The 24,962-nt window shown below is 37.4% G+C and overlaps 1 pseudogene across 1 annotated transcript in view; it reads right to left on the bottom strand.

Annotated features, from left to right (window-relative positions):
- The window catches only part of LOC114620372, a 117,546-nt pseudogene that overhangs the window by 56,220 nt on the left and 36,364 nt on the right, over positions 1–24,962 (bottom strand). The window lies entirely within an intron of this gene.

The following is a 24,962-nucleotide window of genomic DNA, read 5'->3' as shown; positions in this document are numbered from 1 at the left end:
AAGAAGAAGAAGAAGAAGAAGAAGAAGAAGAAGAAGAAGAAGAAGAAACCCTCATTCTCAAATGCATGTTTGTTTCACTCTTTTAAAATATTTAACTCCATCTCCTCCAACACCCCTCAAAAATACACTCTTAAAGTAAAACCACAAATCCCTTAATCCACTAGACAAAAGCTTACCTCTTGTTACATGGATCTATTCTAAGATTAATTTGCAGTTAATATTTTGGTTTATACATCCAAATCACACCTAAATTTTTTTCAACTAATACCAGCATTTGGAAACAAAGTGCCAATAACAACAGCATTACACTAGGCTCACTAATCTAAAATGCATAAAGTCATCCCACTGTGCTCCATATATACATGCAACCACAACTTGATATCAAGAAAGAAAATATAAAATGAGTCCTTGGAGGTCTGTTTCTGAAATTCTAAAATTGACCACAAGAGGGCAGGGTTGACCCAGTTCTGGAGTTCATGGCTTTCAGATCACTGGAAAGGATACACAGATGCATGACAGATGGGAGTATAAATTAGAAAAAAAGAAAAAAAATCTCAAAAATAGCATAGGTTCATTTACAGAAATAATAAGAATGCTTGCAACACTTTGACTTGTGTTCAACAGATAAAATGCTTTGAAAAGCATGAGACTTAAATTCATATACAAACATAGACAAGAAATAGTCCTACAACACTTGAAAATATCTTATAAAAGTGAGAATAGCCAAATATTTTAATGTTATCAATTTAATTAAATAAACAAATTGACTATACAACAATCAGGAAAGTTGGGTAGCAATCAACTTAAACATGACACAGTAAAAAAAGGGGGGGTGATACTTTATTCTGGATTGAAAGCATACAAAATTCATATCCAGAAAAAAGTGTACAGAGTGAAAACAGCTTTTTAGGAAGGTAGAATTTTCAATAATTTCTTATTTTCACTATCATTCTAGAGCCGTATTTGCACCATACATTTTAATCTCTTTGTCTAGAATAAAATGTGCAAAATAAACTTGGCTACATCTTTGATGCTATAAACCAACCTGAGCATGACCTACACAGGCTGGTCACACTGGGAAAAAGCATAGAGGCCAAGGGCATGCACTCTCTCTTTGATCAGCTGCCACAGAGAAACAAGGGTGTCATAGGCACAAGCAGGATGGAGGGACTGAGATTCAAATATAAGTAAAACACAGAGCTTATCTCTGGACAGTTTATGGTTCATCGGGATCATATCCACAGAAAAATGTGACAGAGTCATATATTTTACTTGTTTGATACAGGAATTTCAAAAGAACTTTGTGCCAGCAGCTTTCTGTTATTGTAACAAGTAGCTGGAATGAACCACTTACATAGAGTTAGAAGGTTTGGAAACAACATTTTTCACTTATATAGAGTGATGTGGTTTGGGAACATTTGGGAAAGTTGATGCTACTCATTGGTTTAGTTTTGTTGCAAGGCATCATCATGACAGGAGCATGCAACAGAACAAATCCCATCTACATCATCGCTAGGAGCAAAAGTAGGACAGACTAGACAGGACATACAGCCCCTTTTAATGGTGTGTCCTCTGTAACCTAAAGACCATAATTAGGCCATATTGATCTTCTTCACCTTCTTCCTAGATTTTGGTCCCTCATCCCACTGCCCAGAATTTGATTACAATATTTTATGTGTGTGGTGGTCTGAATGTGATGTTTCCCCCCACAGTATTATAGGTTTAAATACTTAGTCTCTGATTGGTGAACTGTGTGGGGACCTCATGGGTACATAAGGAGATGCAGCCTAACTGGAGAATGTAAATAAAACTTGGGGAGTAAGCCTGGAGATGATGCCCACTTCTGGTTTCCATCCTGGATCTTAGCCCCATAAAGATTCAAGACATGAATATATCCAGTTTAAGTTCCCAATATGCCGTGCTTTCCTTAGCATGTTGGGCTATGGCCTCTGAATTGTGAGCCAAATAATTCCTTCCTCCATTAAGTTGTTTTTCTTAGGTATTTGGTCAAAGCAGTGAAAAAGGTAACTCAAACAGTGTACCCTGTTCTGCTCATGTTCTTTGAACTCCTGAGACTGGATTATTCTTTGTGCTTTTCTACCAGCATTCCAGAAGATCTTAGGGAGTGAGGAGAGGAACTACTATGTGTTCATTTCTACTTGGCCCATAAGAAAAGATTAGATCTATCCTTTAGCAAGTGAGGCCACCAAGGAATATTGATCAAGATGATTAGCAGTGTGTCTCTGACTTAGTATAGGGAGAAAAGTCATGAAACTAATTATCTTCGAAGCACTGAGATTCTTATTCAGTTGCCAGTTCAGTAAATATTAGTTGATGTCTACTGAAGGCCAGAGTGAAATGAAGGCCATATAGAAAATGAAAGACAGCCCTTGCTCTGTGGAGATCAGAGGCTTGTGCTCACTCCAGTCAAGTAACTGTAAAGTGGCAGCATGCAAGAGTAACAGGGAAGCCTTTAGATTAAACATTTGAGAGTGACCAGCAAAACAGATCCTGTGCTATTCTGGGAAAGAAGAAGAATGGAAAAATTTTTTAAAAAAGAGTACTTAACTATATCTAAGAACAAATAATAGCAGAGACGAAGTTGACAGTTAGTAGAAAGCAAGGTCAATAAAGTGCTATGACAATTTGCCTAAATGGTCCTAGATGTCCTAATGGTGATCAAATGACATTGATACATTTCAAGTATAGAAATAATGTGATCAAACTGTGATTCTAAAGTGATTGCTCAAATCTTATTTTGGAGAATGGATTGAAATTTTATTACATTACATTAATATTTACACTAAGATACCTACAGAGACAGGTGATCTATAACTAATACTTTCATTGCATGAACCTGAGATAGTATGTATAAAAAGAAGCAATAATATATTGTTGATAGTAAGGCAGCCATGCAATAACAGGAAGAGTATATAAACATTATTTTATTTCATCAGTATATCAATTATGCAGAGTGTTTACTGGAACTGTCTTATAGAAGAAAAACGAGGATATGAAAGCTATGTAATTTATTAAAGACTCGTAGCTAGCAAGTGACAGAACCTAAAAGTAGAGCTAAATTGGTCTGAATTTTAAATCAGGAGATCCTGAACCTCCACTCTATGTAGCCACTATCTCTGGGCTATTTACTTGGTATCTGGGTTCCTGCAGCAAAGATATAGACAAAATGCAGAGACATGAATACAAGTACTATCTAAACGCTCAACTCTATGGCTCCACCACTTTTCAGTCATTGGCAGCTTATAGGACCAGAGCTAATCCACGCAAGACTGACAGCAGGAGGGAAAAGAAGTCATGTGGCCCTGCAGGTTTCTGAGATTACTTGATTTCCATTCCTATTAACTGGCAGTCTGAGCCACATTATTTGGAATAATTAACTATATGTCTCTAAGGAATATGTCCATTCCTCCTCTCTTGCCTTCCTAATAGAAGAATGAGTCTAGAAGAAAGGACAAAATATCTCCATGGAAATGAACCTTCTGTCTCATTTCCAACAATGAGGCCATCTTTAATTTTTTCCTGCTCATCCTCCTACACCTTGATAATGTCATCGTTTTTATATGATTTCTGAGGATAAGGAGCTCTGAGGAACTTGTATTAAGCAATTACCCCAGGGATCAGCAAGAACAACCCCGTGATATTTACTTAAAATTCTCAATTTGGTGGATATGTCAAGGTCTTTATAAACAATACTGACTTTTTCCACATTAGCAAATTAATACCGTGTCCAGAATAATCATTCCCACAAGGAGAATGACATGTTGTTTTATCCCATCTTCTTCATTGGTGAGAAGTGCCATTTCAGGCAATTTGTGAAATAAATTCTTAAGATTGCATGGGAATAATGCCTAGGCTGCTTTGCCATGAGATAAGAAAAGCAAAACAGAAAAAAAATAAAAGTTTGCATGATGTGGATGCTAAAAGAGAAAATAGAGGGTCTATCCCGAAGGTCTGGAGTACAGAGCTATCTCAGTTTGTGATAGATTTTTATCTCCTTATAAAAAGCATTTTACAAGACACCAACATGCAAAAGGCACTTTTGAAAGCTTAATGATCACACAGACGGCTCATGTGGAGTCCTAGCAAATGAGATGCAGACAATAAAATCTAGGAACCAAGAATGCGAGCATGCATACCATACGGCAAGTGTTTTTCTTAGTAAACAAAAGATACCAATGTAACATTTTAATCTAATAAAAAGAGAACTTGCCCAAAAACTCGACTCTTAGTTTTATTTTGTTTTATATTCAGAATAGTTAAAAGCATCAATTTAACAGCAATATTAAACCAATGTTTACAATAACATTATTCACAATATCTAACATAGTAGAAGCAACCAATTACCTATCTCTAGATAAATACATAGAAATATCCTATAAAATGTAATATATAGCACACAGACATAGGAAGAAAAACAACTTTTTTATACATATGTCAATATAGATGGGTCTGGAAAGTAGGCACTGAAATAAATAAAACACAGAACAAATATTGTGTGTTTCCAATAGAAGAGGCAAGTTCACAGAGAGTGACAAAACAGATGCTAAGGTTGGGCTGGAGGAAAAAAAAACACTGGTTATTGGGTTAAGAATTTTTATTGGGGATGATAAAGTTTGGGATATAGATAATGCTGGTGCTTACACACCATGTGATTGTATCTAAGGCCACTCAAGTGCACAGTTTCAAGTGGTTACAATATACTTTATCATAGTATCCTCTAGATAGAAGTCTACTTAGTCTTAAGCTAAAAATGCTTAAAGTCTCCATACTGTGGTGACAGAGAATCCAGGACTCTGAACTATAATAAAATGAAGTATTACAGAAGTCGTTTTTAAACTTCTTTTAATTACTGAGTTCCTGATGAATTTTCAAGAAATGCTGAAACGTCTTTCTGCAGAAAGCAGTACGAAGAAAACATAAAATACAATGCTGTAGGAAATTTGGGGGCAAACTTTATGATATCCAGAAGCCCCCTCACTGATTTGATTTGGGGATCAGTCATGTTGCAATGACACCACAGTTGTTCTTACAGTTGATCAGTTAAGGTCACCCTGGGCAAGGTATCCCTTAAGCTCATCCACTTGAAGACGTGGTTCCCAGCACTAGTGATATTTGGCAGGAAGGTCTTTAGAGTTTTTTGGTCTTGACCAGGAGGTATGCAAAATATAGAAGTGTGGCTGTAGGAACAGGGGTAGAGAGCTATAACTTACACCAGTTCTAGCTCAATCTCTCTGATACTTGATCCATCTAGGTGTGAGGAGTTCTAATCATTTGCTCCTGCTGCCGTGAACTTCCACATCAGGATAGACTTACATCATCTCAAACCAGGAGCCAAAATTAAGCCTCTTCCTTGTGTTATTCCTGTTAGACACTTTATCATAGAGGCAAGAAAAGTAACAATATAGCAACAACCAAAGGAAGAGGACTCTCACTGACATGTGATGCTCGAGTTTAGTTGATGTCCTCAAGAAACAAATGAAACAAAACAAACAAGCAACAAACAAATAAATAAATAAAATCAAAGATAGGATCCTTAGTCCCAAAGTGCGTGCATGAAGGCTGAGCTTTGCTATGCTGAGTCTTGCAGCCCACATCAGGCATGAGGAAGGATAATAAAGTTAGAGTAAGTGATAAGACATCAAACACCATGGCTCATCTTCTTGCAATGTAGTCTGTTTAATAAGCTATTGCATTCATCTTTAGGGCTATTTTGAGACTTGCCTGCACACAGCTGTCTTTTTCCTGCCCCCAAAGGAAAACTTAATAATATGCTTTCTGTGTGAAAAGAGTTTTTTTTTTTTAAATCTGGTTATAATTTGAAAAGGAACAACTAAAATTACACATGTTGAAATAATATAGGAAATGCACTTCCCTTTATTACTGGTTACAAGGTTCTATTTTTATACTACTATCTAGTGTGTAGTATTTTCTCTGGGTTTCTGAGACTGGTAGCATTTTTATAGAGTTCACACAAATTGGTACTTGTTAATCTTGGTTTTAAAAATTCATCAAATTTGAAATATTTTAAATAATAATTTTTCTCTCTAGCTTCCAGTTGATAAGAATACCCAGCATGCATGTTGGTGTATTCTTTTATTTTTTATTTTTTATTTATTTTTTTTTCAAGACAGGGTTTCTCTGTGTAGCCCTGGCTCTCCTAGAACTCACTCTGTAGACCAGGCTGGCCTCGAACTCAGAAATCTGCCTGCCTCTGCCTCCCAAGTTCTGGGATTAAAAGCGTGCACAACCACTGCCCAGGATGTTGGTGTATTCTTAACAAATCAAATAGCAAAAACATTTAAACACGAACTATTTCTATTGCACCTCTACTAAGTATACTAATAGCAAGTACAGATGTATACAACAAAGGCTATTGAGAAGTACTTTGAACTGTATATTTGAACTTTTCTAATAAAAGTTCTCTTAGGGTTTTCTAACTCTAAGCACCACAAAGCCAAGTGGCATATACAAGCCCAGGCTGGCAGAACCACTTAAGCATCCCCAACTCTACATATGACTGTGTGTTTCATTCTGAGTGCATAGACATTCTACCCCATAATCTAATAAATCTAGCCTGACCATTGAATTTTCCATGACAACATCTACCTCCTAGATCCAACATTCCACTTTCATTGCCCTGCTGATGCCATTGTCATTTCTGTGTTTGATACTTCCCTTTCTGAGTTAAGACAAACACCACAGGGCTGATGGCCAAGGAGTATGTTCATCTGTCTGTAATGCAGCCACTGCAGAACCGACCTGCTCCCCTGGCACAGTGTTAGGACTGACACCATTCACTCAAATGAAATGTGAATACCAAAAGACACATCCAATCATTCATGAATTTACCCTTCCATAATTACAATTATAAATGGTCCGTAAATATTTGTCAGAACTTCTCTCTGTAACTTGGATTTTCAATGATGTGATCAACAGTGCTGGTGGGTGGTATTGTAAAAGGACCAATATGCCAGTGTTGTTATGTAAGATGATATAAAATAAATGTTAGGTGCAGACAGATTTTTACAGCAATATTTTTATTTTAATGGGTTTCTCATATCTGTTGCAAGTCACACTGAATTTCTGCCTAGTGCAAAAATACAAAGGCTCTTTTTAAGGTAGTATTATTTAACTTAATAATCATCTCTGTGTTATTAAGTAAGTAAGATATATTTACTTTGCTAAACATTAGGAAAATGATAGAAAGAAAAAGATATACTCTATGATTTTCTAACAAAAGAATAAATGACTATATTTGAATCTAGAAAGATAGGCAAGAATTTCTAAGAAGACAAAGAAAACAGAAATTCATCCCAGACAGACAACTAGGATGAGCACTCTGGAGTTAATACGACTAGAGAGTACTAGACAGGTGAATAAGAGAAAACAGGAAACCAGATCACAAACAATCTTACTAGGCTAAAATCTTATCAATGATAAAAGACCACGAGAAGCTATCAGAATGTTACAAGCCAGAATCAGCAGGGCTGACTGAGGTTGGGAGGGGAGGCACTTGAGAAAGGGCAAGGAGATTGTGAGATTAATTATGAAGATATAAATGGAAAGACCAGGATAAAAATTGAATTATTAAAAAATAAGAGCATCTCTAATTTAATAGAAATATTTAAGTGTATTATTTTATGGTGATTGATGAGAATCATGGGCAGTTCATATTGTAAATGGCTAAGAACACAAAATGGCTATGTTCATAATATAACACAATTTCTTAATATTCAGAATGTGGTACATTAAAACAAGAAGATGTCAGGAAATCGAACAAAAATATGTAGTGGGGATGAGGGGGATGAGGAACTGGGGATAGCCACTGGAGGCTCCCAGGACCCAAGGAAGATGGATGACTTTAGCTGAAATGTGCAGAGGAGGGAGAGATAGAACCGGTAGAGACCACCTCCAGTAGATAGGCACGGCCACTGTTCAGGGGATGGGGTCACCCACCCATCTCAAAGTTTTTAACGCAGGAATGTTTCTGTACAAAGGAAGAACAGGCACAAAAATGGAACTGAAGGAAGGGCCAACTAGGGACTGCCCCACCTGGGGATCTATCATGTCTGCAGAAACCAAACCCAACACTTGCTGTGGGCAAGAGGTGCTTGCTGACAGGAGCTTGGTGTGGCAGTTCCTTGGGAGGTCTGGCCAGCAACTGACCAATGCAGATGTGGATGCTTGGAGCCAACCATCAGACTGAGCTCAGGGAACCTGGTAGAAGAGCTGGCAGAAGACTGGAGGAGCAGACGGGGATTGAAACCCCATTGGAAGAACAGCATAGGCTCGCCTGACCACCCAGTTCTACCAGACACTAGACCACCTACCAAGGAGTGTACCTGGAGCGATCTCTGGCTCCAGATACATATGTAGCAGAGGATGGCCTTGCCTGACAGCAATGGGAGGGGAGGGCCTTGGTCCCGAGGAGATTTGATGCCCCAACACAGGGGTATGCTGAAGGGGTAAGGCTGGAAAGTGTAGGTGGGTGGGGGAGCACCCTCATACAGGCAAAGGGGAGAGGGGACGGTGGATGTGGGATGGGGGGGTTGGTGGAGGGGTAACCCGGAAGTGGGATATCACTTGAGATGCAAACAAATGGAATGATTAATAAATAAATAAATAAATAAATAAATAAATAAATAAAGCAGTAAGGTACAACCATTTGAGCACTAGACTGTTGAAAGCTGATGATAGAACAGAGTGAATAAAAAGCTTCTCATATCACGAGTATGCGAGTATAAGCTGATGTGAAGAACACGTACGTGGTCATTAGGGAAAAACTGCTACCAGTGAGGCTGGGTGTTGTCTTTGAACTTGAACTAAGACATTTCAAATGTATTTTATTGACAAAAGGTTTATAAGAAGATGGGAAACAGAGCTATGTGCTCAGTGGTTAACCCTGCCTAATAAACCGCCTATAAAGGTATCTGTTGCATAAACCACTCATTTTCCTGTCCTTTCAACTTCCGTCCTTGATAAACCAATAACCAAACTGATACCCTGAGTGAATACAAGCGGCCATAAAAAACAGAGGAGCCACCTGATATGTGTGCATCATTAAGTATCTATACGTATTTATTAAATATATTTATCTAATGATATGTGTACATATACATGCTATGATATAATCAGCACAAGATAAAATTCAGTCATTTTTTGAAATTTCCCAAAAGTCTGTAGCATGAATAAAGAAGACTCGCCAAGGAAAAGCTTTCAGAACATCAGCATGTTAATTTGAAAAGGAGGGAGGACCCACACCAGGGAGGATCTCCTGGATCACATCTAGACTTAGACAAAGAGCATTGTCCTTCCCTCAACCAGCTGGTCTGGGAAGCCACACCTGGTCTCTGTCACAGCTGTGGCCAGGTGAGAGTCTTTCTTCGTCTGCACTTATATGACACCCACCACTACTGGGAAAAAGTGTGAGTGTAGGTGAGCCAACACATCTTCTTTGTCTGTATCAGAGAGTGTACCCTCATTTACAAAGGGGCACCACACAAACAAAAGAGGTAAGTCTTAGTGGCCAAACGGGTTCTTAGCCTAGAAATCTTGCTCTCTCGATCCATGCAAAGAAATTATCAGGAGACCTCGTCTCTTTTCTCATGTATTATTGAAGAGCCTACGCCATTCTGCATAGACACAAAAATAATCATATTAGTCCAATTGGATTAGTTCAATGCATATCATTTGTAAAGCCCTTGGGGGGAAATGGCGAATACTTTCCTTTGTTTTGAGAAAATCTGATTGAAGCAGATCATACATATGTTTGCAAAGGATAAAGAACCAGATTAATTTAAATAGGGAAAGCTACAGGGAGCATTAGTCATAAGCATTATTTTGCTAACAAAGGCTACCAGAAAAAAATTAAAATAAAAATCATTGATGGGTAGCTATGATGCGTTAAAATATAACCTAATTGACAGCCCTCACATAATAAATCCTAAAGTAAATTTATTTATAAAATCAAATTCTATTCTAGCTTCTACTAATACTAAATCCCATGGTAGGTTTAGTTATAAAATGAAGCTCTAATGTGAGAAAAAATATAAAGCAGAATAAAATAAAGGATAAAATTAATGCAATGAATTATATAAAATATTCTGACTATTTATTCTGGTATTTCTTTTGTAGGCATTTTAAAATTAAATCTTAAATTTTGTATTTGCTAGTAAGTTAACCTCTAAAAATAAAATATTGTTATCAGAGCTGTATAAGAATGATAGAATATTCATTTGCTGAGTCATGGTCCAAGACTGACCTCTCTTACTATAGAGAAATGTTTATTATAATGCTTTTATTATAACTGCATTCACACACATTTCAAATCTACATGAAAAATGCAGTATTCTTTATCAAAGTTCCATGTCCCATTATAGGTCATTTTCCCCAGAACACATATAAAGAATATTTTTCACCCTATTTAGCCATGAAATAAAATATTGCTCAGTCTCAAGAGGGGAAGACAATGGATTTTCATCTATACTGAATGACATTTTAAAAATCTCTGTTCCCTGAGCCTTCCAAATAAACATTGCTCACAATATGAAAGAAAGGGATCAGAAAGAAATAAAGGACTGAAGGGGGAAATTTGAGGCAGGATGACAGGCTCATTAAAATGTGCAGAAAGCATCTCCAACTCCCTCGAGAAGGCTGCCATCATGAAATAATCACAGATGAATGTGGAAAGAGTGGACTCTGGCAGAGGCCTTATATTGCACCCAAGAAGTTGGTGATTATATCCTGGAAATGTGACCCTATGAAAGGCCAGCTTCTCTGTTGCTTAATAGAGTTCACAGAAAATGCTTGTCTCCAAAATGAGATTTCTCCCATATTCACTGTGCAGCATGGACGTCTTGACAGCATGAGCAGGGGGCCATTTCTCCTAATCAAGGGGGGGACACATGAATCCCTGGGGGTGGAAGATTGCAAGCAATCAAGATCAACAGTTACAGAAAAAGCCATTGCCTTCTGCTTGTCAAGTGGGCATAAAGCAAAGGCGAGAAAGGCTGCTGGAACTTGGTAGAATGAGGGATAATAGGTCAGATGGAGCCATTTTTCTTAGTAATCATCCCATTTCAGTTGCCAAGGATCTGAGAAGTATTCCCTCGCTGCCTGGGTAGCCTATTTATGTAGCATGTTTAACCCTTAATTAAAAACCCCATTTTCTCATCCAGTTAGTTCAAAAATCATATGAATATTGTATTATAAAGATACAATCAAGGGTTTATAAATTGTATGGAATACGGTGTCTTGACTCTTGGTACAGCTGAAAAATCGCAAAGGCAGTGTAGGTGAAAGTAGCCAAGTAAAGGCTGCACTTTAAGAGGCCTTTGGAAAAACAGCTCTAATACAGTTTCCAAATGGGGATATATTCCCAAGCCTCATGGTCTCTGGTTCAAACATTGTTTGCTTATACTTTTAAATAAAACTAAATTAGTAGAAAATCAGACTTTGTAATTTCTTTAATTTTTGGTAAATTACATATTTGAATGTTTATGTACACATATACACATATACACACATACACACACACATGTACTTACACACACACGCACGTGCGTGCACACACACACACACACACATACACACCCTAAGTAACAAAGTATTACCTTGCATTTATGAAGCCCTAAGTTTAATTCCAAGTGTGTGTGTATATATGTGTGTGTGTGTGTGTATGTGTTTGTGTGTGCATGTGCATGTGTGCATGTGTTTACCTGCGTGAGTATGTGTGTGCAATTCATACATATGTGTATTTATTTATTACCAAATAGGTTAACTAATCTTTAAATATATAATTATATTATGTTAACAATGATTAGAAAAATATTTCAGTATCATACTGGCTACATTTATAACAGGGTCAGTAAGTGTGAAATTTGAAGGAAGAATGAAGGGAAGCCATCTCTTTATTTGAATATTTGCGCCAAAATATGTATTCATCAAGAACACAGCTAAACAATAGATTATTTACCTTGCATTTATGAAACCCTAAGTTCAATTCCAAGTATATATGTGTATATGTATGTGTGTATATAATACAGACATATGTATAGTCACTTAATATCCAGATAGGCTAATTAAATCTTTAAAATATGTTTTAACCATAGCTGGACTTGCCTAAAGCTGTAGAATACAGCTAAATTCCAAATAAGTTAAATAAAGAGGAATTGCAAAATGCAAAATGAAGCTTACCAAGGAGAGTTCTACCATATTCAAAAGTTCTCTGAAGCTAGCTTTAGTATGCTGACTGTCTGCGATGTCTGTCCATTAAGGTAATCAATGTTTACCCTATGTTGTAGTTTGTATGTGGAAGTTCCAGCACTAAAGGCTCAGTCTCTGGCTTGGCAGCAGTATCTGGGAAGTGATGGAAATCTTTAAGAAGTGAGGTCCAGGTGCCTCTCTCTCTGTCTCTCTCTCTGTCTCTCTCTGTCTCTCTCTGTCGTCTCTCTCTCTGTCTCTCCCTCCCTCCTTCCCTCCCTCTCTCTCTCTCTCTCTCTCTCTCTCTCTCTCTCTCTCTCTCTCTCAGATCACACATCTGTTTCTCTTTTGTTGTGTCTTTCTTTTTATGGCCTTGTTTTCTTCTAATATTCACACTTAAGCTTGTATTAAAATAAATTTACTAATATCACCAAAAAAGAGAAGTACTCTCCTTGTGGGAGATCTTAGTTCATTCGTACATGACCTCAGAAATAATTATGGGATGAGGCCCCTGCTCATCCTTTTTTCCTACATTACCCAGCCACCATGAAGTTAGCTCTATCCTGGCCTCCTGCTGTGATGTGCTACCTCATCACAGGTACAAGGCAGTAGGACCAGCCGGCCAAGAACTTAAGTTTCCAAACTGTAAGCTAAAACAACCCTTTTTGTTATCTCTTGGGTGTTTCATTAAGGTAATACAGAGAGCTGACAAACATACTTTTGTCTCCCTAAATATTCCTGAGGCTAAATTTAAGAGTGATCTCCAAATGGTCCTTAACTCTGTTTATAATATGCCAGGTTTATCAAGCTGTGAAATTCTGGACCTCCATAATTGGTGTGGTTTCTCTAATGTACCTATAAGAGCTCCCCTATTTATAAGATTTAATGGGAAAATATTATGTTTCTTAAAGTCAACTTTCCATAATTGTAGCTACTAAGATTCTATGCCAGACAGTTCAGAATGTAAGATCTGAGGCACAGCTCACCTCCTAATCACATTAGCTACATCTGTGGTTATATAGAAAACCAACAAAAAGCAACTGAGAGGTAAAGGGATTCCAGACAGGATATAGTCCCTCCTGACCTAGAAGGCACGTTAGAAGGCACACAAGGCTGGTCTACCAGCCAGGAAGCAGGCTGATCATATTTTATTGGCACACAAGAGGCTGAAAATGAACAGAAAGTAGAGCCAATCTGTTACACCTCAAAGTATCCCACCTCCTAAAGGATCAGTAACTTTTCCAAATAGCACTTTCAACTCAAGACCAAGAATTCAAATATGTGAGCCTATGAGGGATAATTCTCACTCAGATTGCAATACTAACAGAAGACTAAGGCATGCCCAACAAAACTCATACAACACTTGCAGAAAAGGCTAAGAAACAAAGTTAAACTATTCCTGATTATGATCTTATTTTTGTTGTTATTTGTGTTTTTCCATCGGACAATAATTCTGGATTTCATGAATCATCAAGTCAGTAATTTTCTGCAGAGAGCAGTCATTGGCAAAAGGTAGGCTTTCCCTAGTTATCAATCAGTATTTCTCTTATTTCTCAGGTATTGACCTTAATCAACTTATTCTTTGGATATTGACCCTTAAGTCAAGAATACTGTGAGTAGCAAATGTATCAGAAAGTGTTATAAAGTAAAGCCAGACATCCAGGCATTGATATTGTCCTCTCTCTAATGTCAAGAATCAAGTTCATCCAAAACACCATGTGCTGCTTCTAAAGATGGCTAAATTACCTCAATTGTCTAAAAAATCCTTTTAAGGGAATCCATTATACTAATATCTGACAATTAGAAACTGAATCTCATTTAACATGTTTGATGCCCTTACTTAAAGGCAATAATTACTTAAAAGAGCAAGTTGTATAAATCTGTGTCCCAGCATGTAGGTTGATACGACACCCCACTGGTTCTAATGCAACCATCAAGCAGAGCTTTTTATATTTAATGTTGAACAAATTATCCTTTGTAAAAGGCAGATTGAGGATTCTGGCTGTCAATCTTTCTCAAATGCTACATTTCCTTTTTGTAGAATGTCCTGAAAATCCACCCTGAAGGAAGCAAGGATCCCTAAAATCAAACAGCAAGAATAAATCCAAATGGAAATGGGAGAATACCAGGAGTTCCATACTGAGCAAGTGGCAGGAAAGTGCCCTGTAAGTCAGCACTCCATCAAAGATTGACATCCAAATCCCAAAGGTGGGACTCTCTTTGCCCAGTGCAAGAATCTCAAGAAAATTAAAGTTAGGAAGGTTTCACAAACAAGGAGAGAATAGTCCCTGCAATATAGGAAATGTTTTACATTGCAAGGCAGAATGGAATTAAACTGGGAGATACTGCCCGAGGTTATATCTGGTGACCCCACCATGGAACTTTCCATTTGGATGGAAATCTCCCCTTATCTTCCCAATATTGAATGACAACCTATAGTCTTTTCATTTCACTGAATTTGACCCTCAGGGCAACATATTCCAATTGATTGAGAACCATAAACTTCTTCCATGAAAACATAGAATTTCATAATCTGCTTTACAATGTTACAATCACTTTAGGAAGAAAATCATAAAGTAATAATCTCTTCATTTTACATAAAACTAGTGTTAAACATTCTATCAGAAAGTACGTTTCTTTAAATATTTTTCACTTATTTTTCTTTCTTTCTCTCTTTTCTCCTTTCTTTCTTTCTTTCTTTCTTTCTTCTTTTCTTCCTTTCTTCCTTTCTTTTTTCTTCCTTTCTTCTTTTTTTCTTCCTTTCTTCCTTCCTTTCTTCCTTCCTTCCTTTCTTTCTTTCTTTCTTTCTTTCTTTCTTTCTTTCTTTCTTCCTTCCTTCCTTCCTTCCTTCCTTCCTTGAGACATAATCTCATATAGGCTAGCATTAAGTGTGCTATGTATCTTAGGATGACCTGGAACTTCTTGACTCTCTTGCTGTCTCCGCCCAAGTGTGGGGATCACATGCTATACCACTGAACTGCTTAGTTCACAGAGAGGTGGGATCAACCCCAGGGCTTTTTTGCATTAAGCACTCAACTGAGCTAAATGCTTGGCCTCCAAAAAAGTTTTGTTATAATTATAAATGTACAGTAAATTCATAAAAGACATTTAAAGATTTTTTTTTTATGTCTGCAAGTACTCTATCTGCATGTACAACTGCATGCCCGAAGAAGGCGTTAGGTCACCTTGCAGATGGTTCTGAGTCTCCATGTGATAAATTCAGGACCTCTGGAAGGGCAGCCAGTGCCCTTAACTGCTGAGCCATCTCTTCAAACCCCTGAAGACAAGTGTTTATTTCTCCCCATTTATTAGTTTCTACTAATGTTTTTGGTCATGCAATAAAATGCTTTAAATTTGTATTACATGTAATTTTGTGAAAAAAAATGAATTCTGAAAAATAAAAAAATACTGTTTCAATATTAAGTAAAAGACTTATAAGGCACTGAGGATAAAATAATAAATAACATCCATATCCAGTTTTCACCTCCAGTTCAGCTAATTAGAAGTGAAACTCTAGTGCAGGATTCTATCCTATACCAGACCTGTATCACTAGTAATAGTCCCATGTGATTTAACCTTCAGACTTCTCAAGTTAAATATGCTGACAAAGACAAATTTTATACCTCTACCTGACAAAGGGCCTGTATCAGAACACATGAAGAACTGCTACAGAGTACACACACACACATACACATATATATATACACATACACACACACAGTGCAAACTATGAACAGTAACTTTACAAGAGTAAATATCCATAGAGTAAAATAGGTCCTCAGTATTACTAGTCATAATACGAATGCAAATCACAGTGTACTACTATTTCTCAACACACTCCACAGAATGTCCAAAATGAAACCAAATGTCTCCAGTAGAGCCGAGCAGGACTCTCAGCTGCTGCAGATGGGGATGCAGGTACAAATGTTGCAGAAGATTGATTGATGGCAGTATCTGCTAACCTTATGTATTGGAGCTTTGCTGGAACCCCACTCCTAGGCATTTGTCCATATAAACTCCAAGTGACCACTGAAAATTATCTACTGTACTATTAGTAACACCCACAGATTAAAAAAATAGTAAACCTTAATGTTCCTCTACAGTAGAAAGGGTAAATTGTAGTATACTTATATGAAGGAATTCTACCCAGCAATGCCTATGGATAAGTAATAGCTACATCCTTTCACATGAATTGATTCTACACGGTTCATATGGCAGAAGTGAGCTACAGTGAGTGAGTCTTGAATAGTTGCATTTCATAAAACAGAGAAACAAATGTCTAGAGCTATAAGTCGAGACAGTATTTATGGAGTATTTTGGAGAAAACTTACTGGGAGAAAGCAAACAGAGGACCTCTGGCTGCTCATAAGAATTTTATTGGGAATTGGTTGCATGAGTTCTTCATCTTGCAAATCTAACACTGTTCTAAATGTAGTCATACATCAAAAATATCCAACATTCATCAAATAAGATAACCCTTCCATCAGAATGGGTTTTTATAATTAAAAGCTGTTTTCATATATGTTGCCCTGTCGCTGTTGTGTGAGTCACCAGCTTGGTCACTCATTAGACAGAGTTTAAAATATCTCAGCTGGATGTTGTAAGACGCAAAGAACAAAATCCCTAAACACTGACCTGCCACACATTTGTGACCACAGCACTAGTTCGTCCTCTCTAGGGTACCAAGCATGGTAGCTTACCATGTTATCATACTCTTACAACAAGAAAAGAAGGATCCTCATATCATGCTTATTCTCCTCTTAGCACATTATGTAAAGGAAAATATGACATTTGTGAAGGAGAAAAAATGTAATTCTATTCCTAATCCTTAACAGGGAAGATTGTGAAGAAAGTATAGCAACCTAATTCCCGGCCATTTCCTTGGCTACTTGACAAGCGAAAAAATATACACGCAAATTCTAAACCAATTTGTGGTTTGATTACATTATTTCATAGATTAATAGCTAATAGGAACTATGCAGTAGTTTAAATTTATTCCTAAAGCTCAAGAAATTTTAACATTTAAAATAAGGCATCAGTCTGAGAAACCATGGGAGAATTTATACAATAACTATGAAGTTTAAATTAGGTATTTCTAAAAAAAGTTATACTTCCATTTATCAAAGTACTGGTTTCATAAATGTGTCATTCTACTTTGAGCTAATGCCTTCTAATACATGTGACCATTTACATCAGTGGTTCAGCCTTTTATATAAGTGACATTTTCAAAAGCTTATGAATATGTTTTGTAAGACTAATCCTCTATAACCCACAGGCTTTTAACTGATTCCAAATGTAATAATTTTTGCTTGACATTTAGGTGTTTCTTTCTATTTGTCCTATGGTGACCTTGCATTGATTTTTCCAGGTTGGTCCTACTCTTAATATATATGTGTCTTCTGCTGTATATTTAGTACAACCCCTTGAAACAAAACAGCAGTCAATAATCACCATTATATGAAATGATCTACTTTAGCTCAATCCTTCCACATCCTGAGGTAATCCTAAACGGAGATTGAACAGCTGTGGGCTCCATCAAGGACAGGCAGCCTGTGCATGCCATGGTTCAGAGGAGCAGTCTTCATGCTCCTAAGGGAAAATCACACTTTGAAGTTTGTAAGAATAAATGAGATGACACTCCTGCTTCAAACCATGATCAGATTATATCGTATGAAAAATATTTTCAGTAAAAAAAAAATAATTTACAAGAAGTTGAATGCTGACGTATGAATACCATGTCAGAGCTCTGTGAACTGAACACTTTGGGTAGAGAGAGACAAACACTTTTCAGGATAGATAACAGAAGCATTGCCAGGAAGTGACCCGTTAGCTGGTGGTGAAATCAAACAAGTGTAAACCAAGTAGAAAAAGTGTGGGAAAAGTCATCTACTCCCTTCCAGACACAAGGCAGGAATTCTTTACTACTTGAACTCTCCACCCCGCACACTGACAGCTCTCAGGATCTGGAGTATCTCAGAAGCAAAGACAGCCTGAGCTCACTTGCTACTGTCTGCACACTCTTGTAAATCGGAGTTCCAGGACCTGGGGCCATGTAAGCCCACATTCCTTGAGGTGTTACACCTGGGCCTGGGCGGTAAGCTCTCAGTCATAGACACTTCATCCAAGTTTATCTATGGGTTCCTGACTTGCATGAGTCTTTTTCAGTTGATAGAGTCTGGAGAGGAAGCTTTTAGTGTGGTCCACCAATTACCTTGAAATGGTAATGCAAAGACATGTCATTGTTTCAGCTTGCTGCCTGGGGTGGTTTGGATAAGTATACCCCCCCCCAAATGCCTAGTCCCCAGGGAGTAACATTATTTGAAAGTAGAATTAGGAGGTGTGGCCTTATTGGCATAGGTGTGCCTTTGTTGAAGAAAGTATGTCACTGGGGGTGAGCTTTGAGGTTTCAAAAGCCGAAGCCAGGTCCAGTGCCCCCACTCCACGTCCCCCTCTTTTCCATACCCCTAACCTGGGAAGCAAGATAATGGAATGAACCTTTCAGCTAAGGTTCCTGTGATAAGCAGGCTGCCATGCTTCCTGACATGATAATGGAATAGGCCTCTGAAATTGTAAGTAAGCCTCCTAATTAAATGTTTTCTTTCATTTGTGTCTCTTCACAGCAATAGAATAGTAACCAACACATTGACTCACAAAAAATCGTGGAAAAATTAGAATGATGAGAGAGACAGAGAGAGAGAGAGAGAGACAGAGAGAGAGACAGAGAGAGAGAGAGAGAGAACAGGAAAGGCAGCTGGAAGACAAATTTTAAGAGATATTTTATACTGTTACAAGGAAAATTCACTTTATCTTATAGGCAATAGTGAAACTATAAGAATCCTCAATTAGGGTAATTAGATGATCATAGTAACTCTATTCATAAAATTATATGTTGATTGTTACAATACATTGTGTGTTTTGATATCTGGGTATTGGGATATTGATGTGTGCTACTGAAGTACAAAAAAGAGGTGGATTTAAATTCCTATGGGGCAATAAACTATCACTTTTAGTTGGTAATTTGACCTCTTTCTAATTAAATGACATTTAGTCTCTGTATGCATAGTATACAGCTGGCATTAATTTGAAGGTTAATTAAGTGAGAAACTAAATGTAAAGAAGTTAACACTTGGTACACAGATAGCAATAGCTACTAGCATTTTTTTAAGTGAGATTCATCGTCATTACAATACACAGTATTTCAGGTAATCACTGGCTTTTAATAGTGCTCAAGTGCAGCCCAAGCTTTACTTCAAGATGCATCAAAAAATTTTTTTTGAAATTATATATACTAAGACCTCATCTAAATATTCTTATTCAATGTATCTGCAGCAAGTCTCTGTATTTACTTCAGGTTCCAGGATAACTTGGACTCATAGTCACAATCAAGAACACTTTATTAAATGTTACTGTCATTAGGATAAGCTTTGCTTAAAAAGCATAGCAGCTGAGCTGAATTTGGTCATTTCTTCACTTCAGCTTTTACCATTCTGAGGGAGTGGGAATAGTGTTCTTGTGCAAATGAAATGATAGTACAAGGCCTGGCTCACAATCAAAGAGAATAATACACAAAACAAATTCTGGTGAAGGGGAACCAGATGAAGAGAGGGCTATATTACATAGCCCACATTTCAGCCACACAAAGGAGTCAAAGGTCAAGGTGTTACCATTAGTTAAAGACCAAGAACAAGGAAAAAAATCTATCTGTGACTATGTGGGCGATCAGAGCAAACAGCTGATGAGTGGGAAGGAAGGCAGAGATGAACTGGAGGCTCCCAGAGCTGGAAGGCAAGGCAGGCGATCAAAAGCTGAGGCAGGACAAGCAGGAGCCAGGTGATCTGCAAGTAAGGTGAGCTTGAGAACAGGTACCAGGTACCAGCATAAGGGAGAGCTTGATTCCAAGGCAATCTTCAGTCCCTGGCAGGAAGCTTCTTACAGACTTCCTGCTGTAGCAGGAACCAGTCTAGGCCTGTAGGTGGAAGCAAGAAAATGCATGAAAATGGAGAAAGCAAGGCTAATGAAATGAGAGCAGGAATTGTATAAGATCTCTGTCAAAATGTAGACAACCATCAAGATGTAAAGCCACAAAGAAATCATAGTTAGTACTCTAACAGACACTTACAAGCAAGAAATTATGACACATGCCTAAAGTATGGCACCATAATGTTTATCTTAGAAGAAAAATGAAAATAGTAATTTCATTCATGGATTCAAACATTGATTCTGATGAAATGGCAATGATTGAATTCCTTTGATTGTCACGCCCCCCCCCCCCAGCAGAGTCCTTAATGACCATAGTAGAGGCAGCAAGAATAAGATATATCCCAGTATGATGCAGGACTCTTAAGATATAGTTAATACTAGGCTACCAGGAAGACTTCTCACTGAAAGCATTAAATAGCTCACTAAAGATAATGAGGACATAATATGTTCCACTTTGAATAAATGGTATTCATAACAACACAATGATGGTGTTGGAATAGAATGCTTGGGGAGAAAGAGTTCAGTAGGGCTTCTGTATGTGTTGCATAGTACAGAAGGATGAAAAGTTCAGACTACAGACAAAGGAGCACATATGGCAAGCCTCATTAAAATGCAGGATATTAAAGAAAAAGAAGGGACGTGAAATCAGAGAGAAAGGTGGCAGGAAGGAGCCGGTGGAGTACTTCAGTAGGAGAAAGGGATGATTATGACCAAAATTCACTCTATACACTATATTAAATAGTCAAGGAACAAACAAATTTCTACAATGGGAAATAAAGAATTAAATATATATAGATTCTAAGTAGCACACGTAAAATCAAACATATACATACCATGCAAGGTGAAGTGACATGTATAGTTAAAAAATAAACTGGTTTAATCACTTCATAACATAAGGTATTGACAAATTTCTGAGTAGAGCTTATTTCTGAGTGAAATCTATCACACAGGCAATAGACCCAAGATTGACAAACAGATACATTACATTATAAAGTTTCAGAGTAATAAAAGAAAGAAAGTATCAATAGACTAAAGAAAATGAGAGAAATATTTGTCTGCTGTACTTCAGGCAGGACGTTAACATTTAGACTTTGCAAAGAACGGCAACAATGAAATACCAAAAAAGTCCAATCAGTAAAAAGGCCAATTGTCAGAACAGATAGTTATCAAAAGACAAACTATAAATAGCTAGTAAGCACTTTCAAAGGTGTTCAATAACACTAACCATCAAGCAAATGCAAATTAAAACTAGTTTAAGATCTTATCACATCCCAGCCAAAATGGCTACCACCAAGAAAATAGCAACAAATGATGTTGGGGATACAGGAAGGAAAGAACCTATATTCCAATGGGTGGATGTATAAACTTTGCAGCCACTGTGCAACTCAAGATTGTAAAATCTGATAACAGAACTACCATGTGATGCTTTATCACTCCTGGGCATACACCCAGAAGGCTCTCTGTCCTACCACAGAGACACTTACATATCCATGTTTGTTGCTATTCTTTCAAAGTAGCCAGGAAATAAAATTAGACTAGAAGCCTTTCAAAGAAAATGTCAATGAAAATGTAGTACACACACACAATGGAATTATATTTAACCATAAAGAAAAAAGAAATTTTGATAAAAATAAATGAAACTAGAAAATATTGCATTAATCAATGTAACCAGGGCTCAGAAAGACAAATATCATATTTTTCCACATATATATGGATCATAGCCCCAAGCTGTTAAATGTTCATATTCAAGTGAATACAGATGTTGGCAAGGGCTGGGAATCTATAAAGGGACCCAAGTGACTAGGGACAAAGAAAGCTCCAAGGGAAGAAGAGAAGGCAACATAACAAGACAGAAAAAGGAACACTGGGGTTAAAAGAGACAATGAGAAAAGGAAAGACAAGGAAATAAAGGGGAACTTGGAAGGAATTAAGCAAAATGAAGTACATGTGGAAACCCATTTCTTTGTAAGCTAATTTTAAAAATAAGGATACTCACGTGCTGCTTGATGTTTATTCTGATGAACAAGTCTAACCTTGGGTAACCCATCCTATAACAAGTCTAGCCTTGGTTAGCCCCTCCCATAATTGCATTTTTTTCTATTTTATTAGAGACAGCCTGTCCTGGAAAAAGGATTTCTGCTTAGTCTTGCTGTGTTATTTGCTAATCTGAAATAAGTATCTTTGCTACTATTTCTATTCTTATTTTAACTTCATGTTAAATGAAATGGTGGTGCTTTAATGAGTTCTAGTTACAATTTCTCTTCTCTAATAATAAACCCAGTTCTCTTAAATATAAAAAAAAGTAAGTTGGTTTAGACTTGTGTAGAAATACAAGGAAGTCCTATCTTTCACTTGCACCACTGCCTGCTCTGAGTCCAACTCCTCCACCATCACCTCTGCCACCTTCACCACCTCTGCCTTTACCACCTAAGGACCACCATGACTCTCAGCATGTTTGAAACCTCCACCAACATGTCTTCTACTTCCTCCACCAACTTTGCTACCATCATTACATTGCTGTAGTGGAGGAATTGGGGTGAGTTCAAGGTAGCAATGTAAGTGACAACCTAAAGTGTAGTGATCGTCAGGATGAGGGGGGGGGTGGATGTGAAGGCAACAGCAACAATGAAAGGACTCATTTTAAATATAGGACACTTGAGCAGGTTTACCTTCTAAGGAGAGAAATAAGAAAGGTAAAAAGGATAACTCTACTGGTCCTAGATTAAAATGGACAAAATATTAGAATACCAGTATAGGAATAAACAAAAATAGTGCATTCTATAACTATAATTCCCATATCATGACTATCTGTAGTTCCCTACATGTATTGTGTAGCTTTGTGCTTGCCTCTATGTTTTTGTATTTAGCAATACACCATCAGCCAGCAGGACCTTCTCTCTTTCTAATCCCAAGCAAGGCAGGACTCAGAATCTGCTTTTTCCGGGAAAACTATTCTAGTCTTCTCTTCTTCTTAGAGAAGCATGATATTCTCTGGACCTCTAGAATCACTGCCCATGGTCCGTCTCAGGATTTTTCCATACCCCATTTTAGTTATTTTATCTCCAAAAAATAACCAACATTTCCAGACTGTATAACATTTTCACTTATTCACTTGAAAAAAAGAAAAGCAACTAAAATGCCACTACTACTAACATTTTTAAAAAACTAGGCTTGTAATCCTAGTATGAATGTAGCTAAGTAAGAACATTGTGAGTTCCAGATTAAGCTAAGCTACACAGCAAAATTATGTCTCAAAATCAACAACCATAACAAAATTCTATCGAACATTTTCATGTCACCAAATGGGAGGAAAGGTCTAACCTACTGTTCTGTTGGGTAAATGGAAATATTTAGAACACAGGCACATATATTTGTTTTCATATTATCTATGGCAGCTTTCACATTTCAATCAAAATCTTAGCATCTGTGGCAGAGACCAACTGGCCCACAGGTTCTAAAATGTTTATCATCCCATCTCTACAGAAAAGATTTGCCAATAGGATATAGTATGTTAAGTTTCTAAATATGCTGCCAGGCAGTGGAGGCACGGGGAAGGCTGAAGCAGGTGGATCTCTGTCAGTATGAAGACAGCATGACAGCCAGGGCTACATAGAGATAAACCTTGTCTTGAAAAACTAAGTTTTAAGCTTTCAATTTGACCACTTTGAAGCCATGGCGCTTGCTGAGTCTCATTTACCACAGTTTACTTTTAGAAACTCAAAGCCAGGCAGGTCCTTGCCTGAGTCTCACACATTTTTTGGCATCTGTACCACCTGTAGTGGCATTTACATTTATGTCTTAATCACACTGAGAAGGTCACTGGTGCTCTAACAGCATACAACGCTTTTTTAATAACTCTTATAACTATGGCTAACCTGTAAAATAATGTCCTCAGCACAATTTATGACCTAAAGTGACGGAGCACTGCAGCACCACCATGGCCCCGCCCTCATCTCCTGTGTCCATGATGTAGAAACTTGCTACCGTCCTGTTTTCTCCCTCACCGTTCACCTCAGTGCATTACTAGCTTGCCACGCCCCACTTAAAATTATTAAAGACGTTAATTCCAATTTGATGAAAGTCTGTTTCTCCTTTACATAAAACTACTGCACTGTCTACATCTACCTTTTTACCCCAAACTTCATAGGATGGCCAAATATTAGAGGAAACTGTTATAATTACACGGCAGAACCAACAACCAATAATGGAATTTTATATTCAAACACAGTCCTCAAATATTGATTCTCAATCTGGCTGAGTCTCCTCTGTGCTCCATATTCCAGCTCAAAATTTCTTTGCTGGGCTTGATTATTATTTGAAATACTGTATAAACAAAGAAAACCTAGTCATTTCTCCTAAGCCCATCCCAACCATCACTACAATCTGGTCTTATCTAAGGAAGCTGTTTACTTAATTGCTCAATTGTTCAGGCCAAATAGTCTGACATTCTTGACTCTTTCTCTTTCTTACACAAACCACCTGTAAATCCTGTCAGCTTGACATCTAACCAGACTGAAATACTTTCATGTCTTATTCCTGTTAGCTTCCAAGCGCATGACTACATCTCCAATTCTAAGAACTTTAAGATACATCCTGGCTAAGATGACTGTTTGCTCTTTCCATTAGGGTTTCAGATTTTAGAAGACAGGAATCATAATTGCTTTGTTCTTCGTTGTGTTTCTAGCAATGAGCTACCATATAATAGATACTCAACAAACACTGACTCTGTCACTTTCCATGACACTACCTTTATGACAAAA

This window comes from Grammomys surdaster, unplaced genomic scaffold (genome assembly GCF_004785775.1).
Source record: "Grammomys surdaster isolate TR1022 unplaced genomic scaffold, NIH_TR_1.0 63, whole genome shotgun sequence".
NCBI lineage: Eukaryota > Metazoa > Chordata > Mammalia > Rodentia > Muridae > Grammomys > Grammomys surdaster.
The sequence above is the reverse complement of the archived record's forward strand: the minus strand, read 5'-3'. Positions and strand labels throughout refer to the sequence as shown.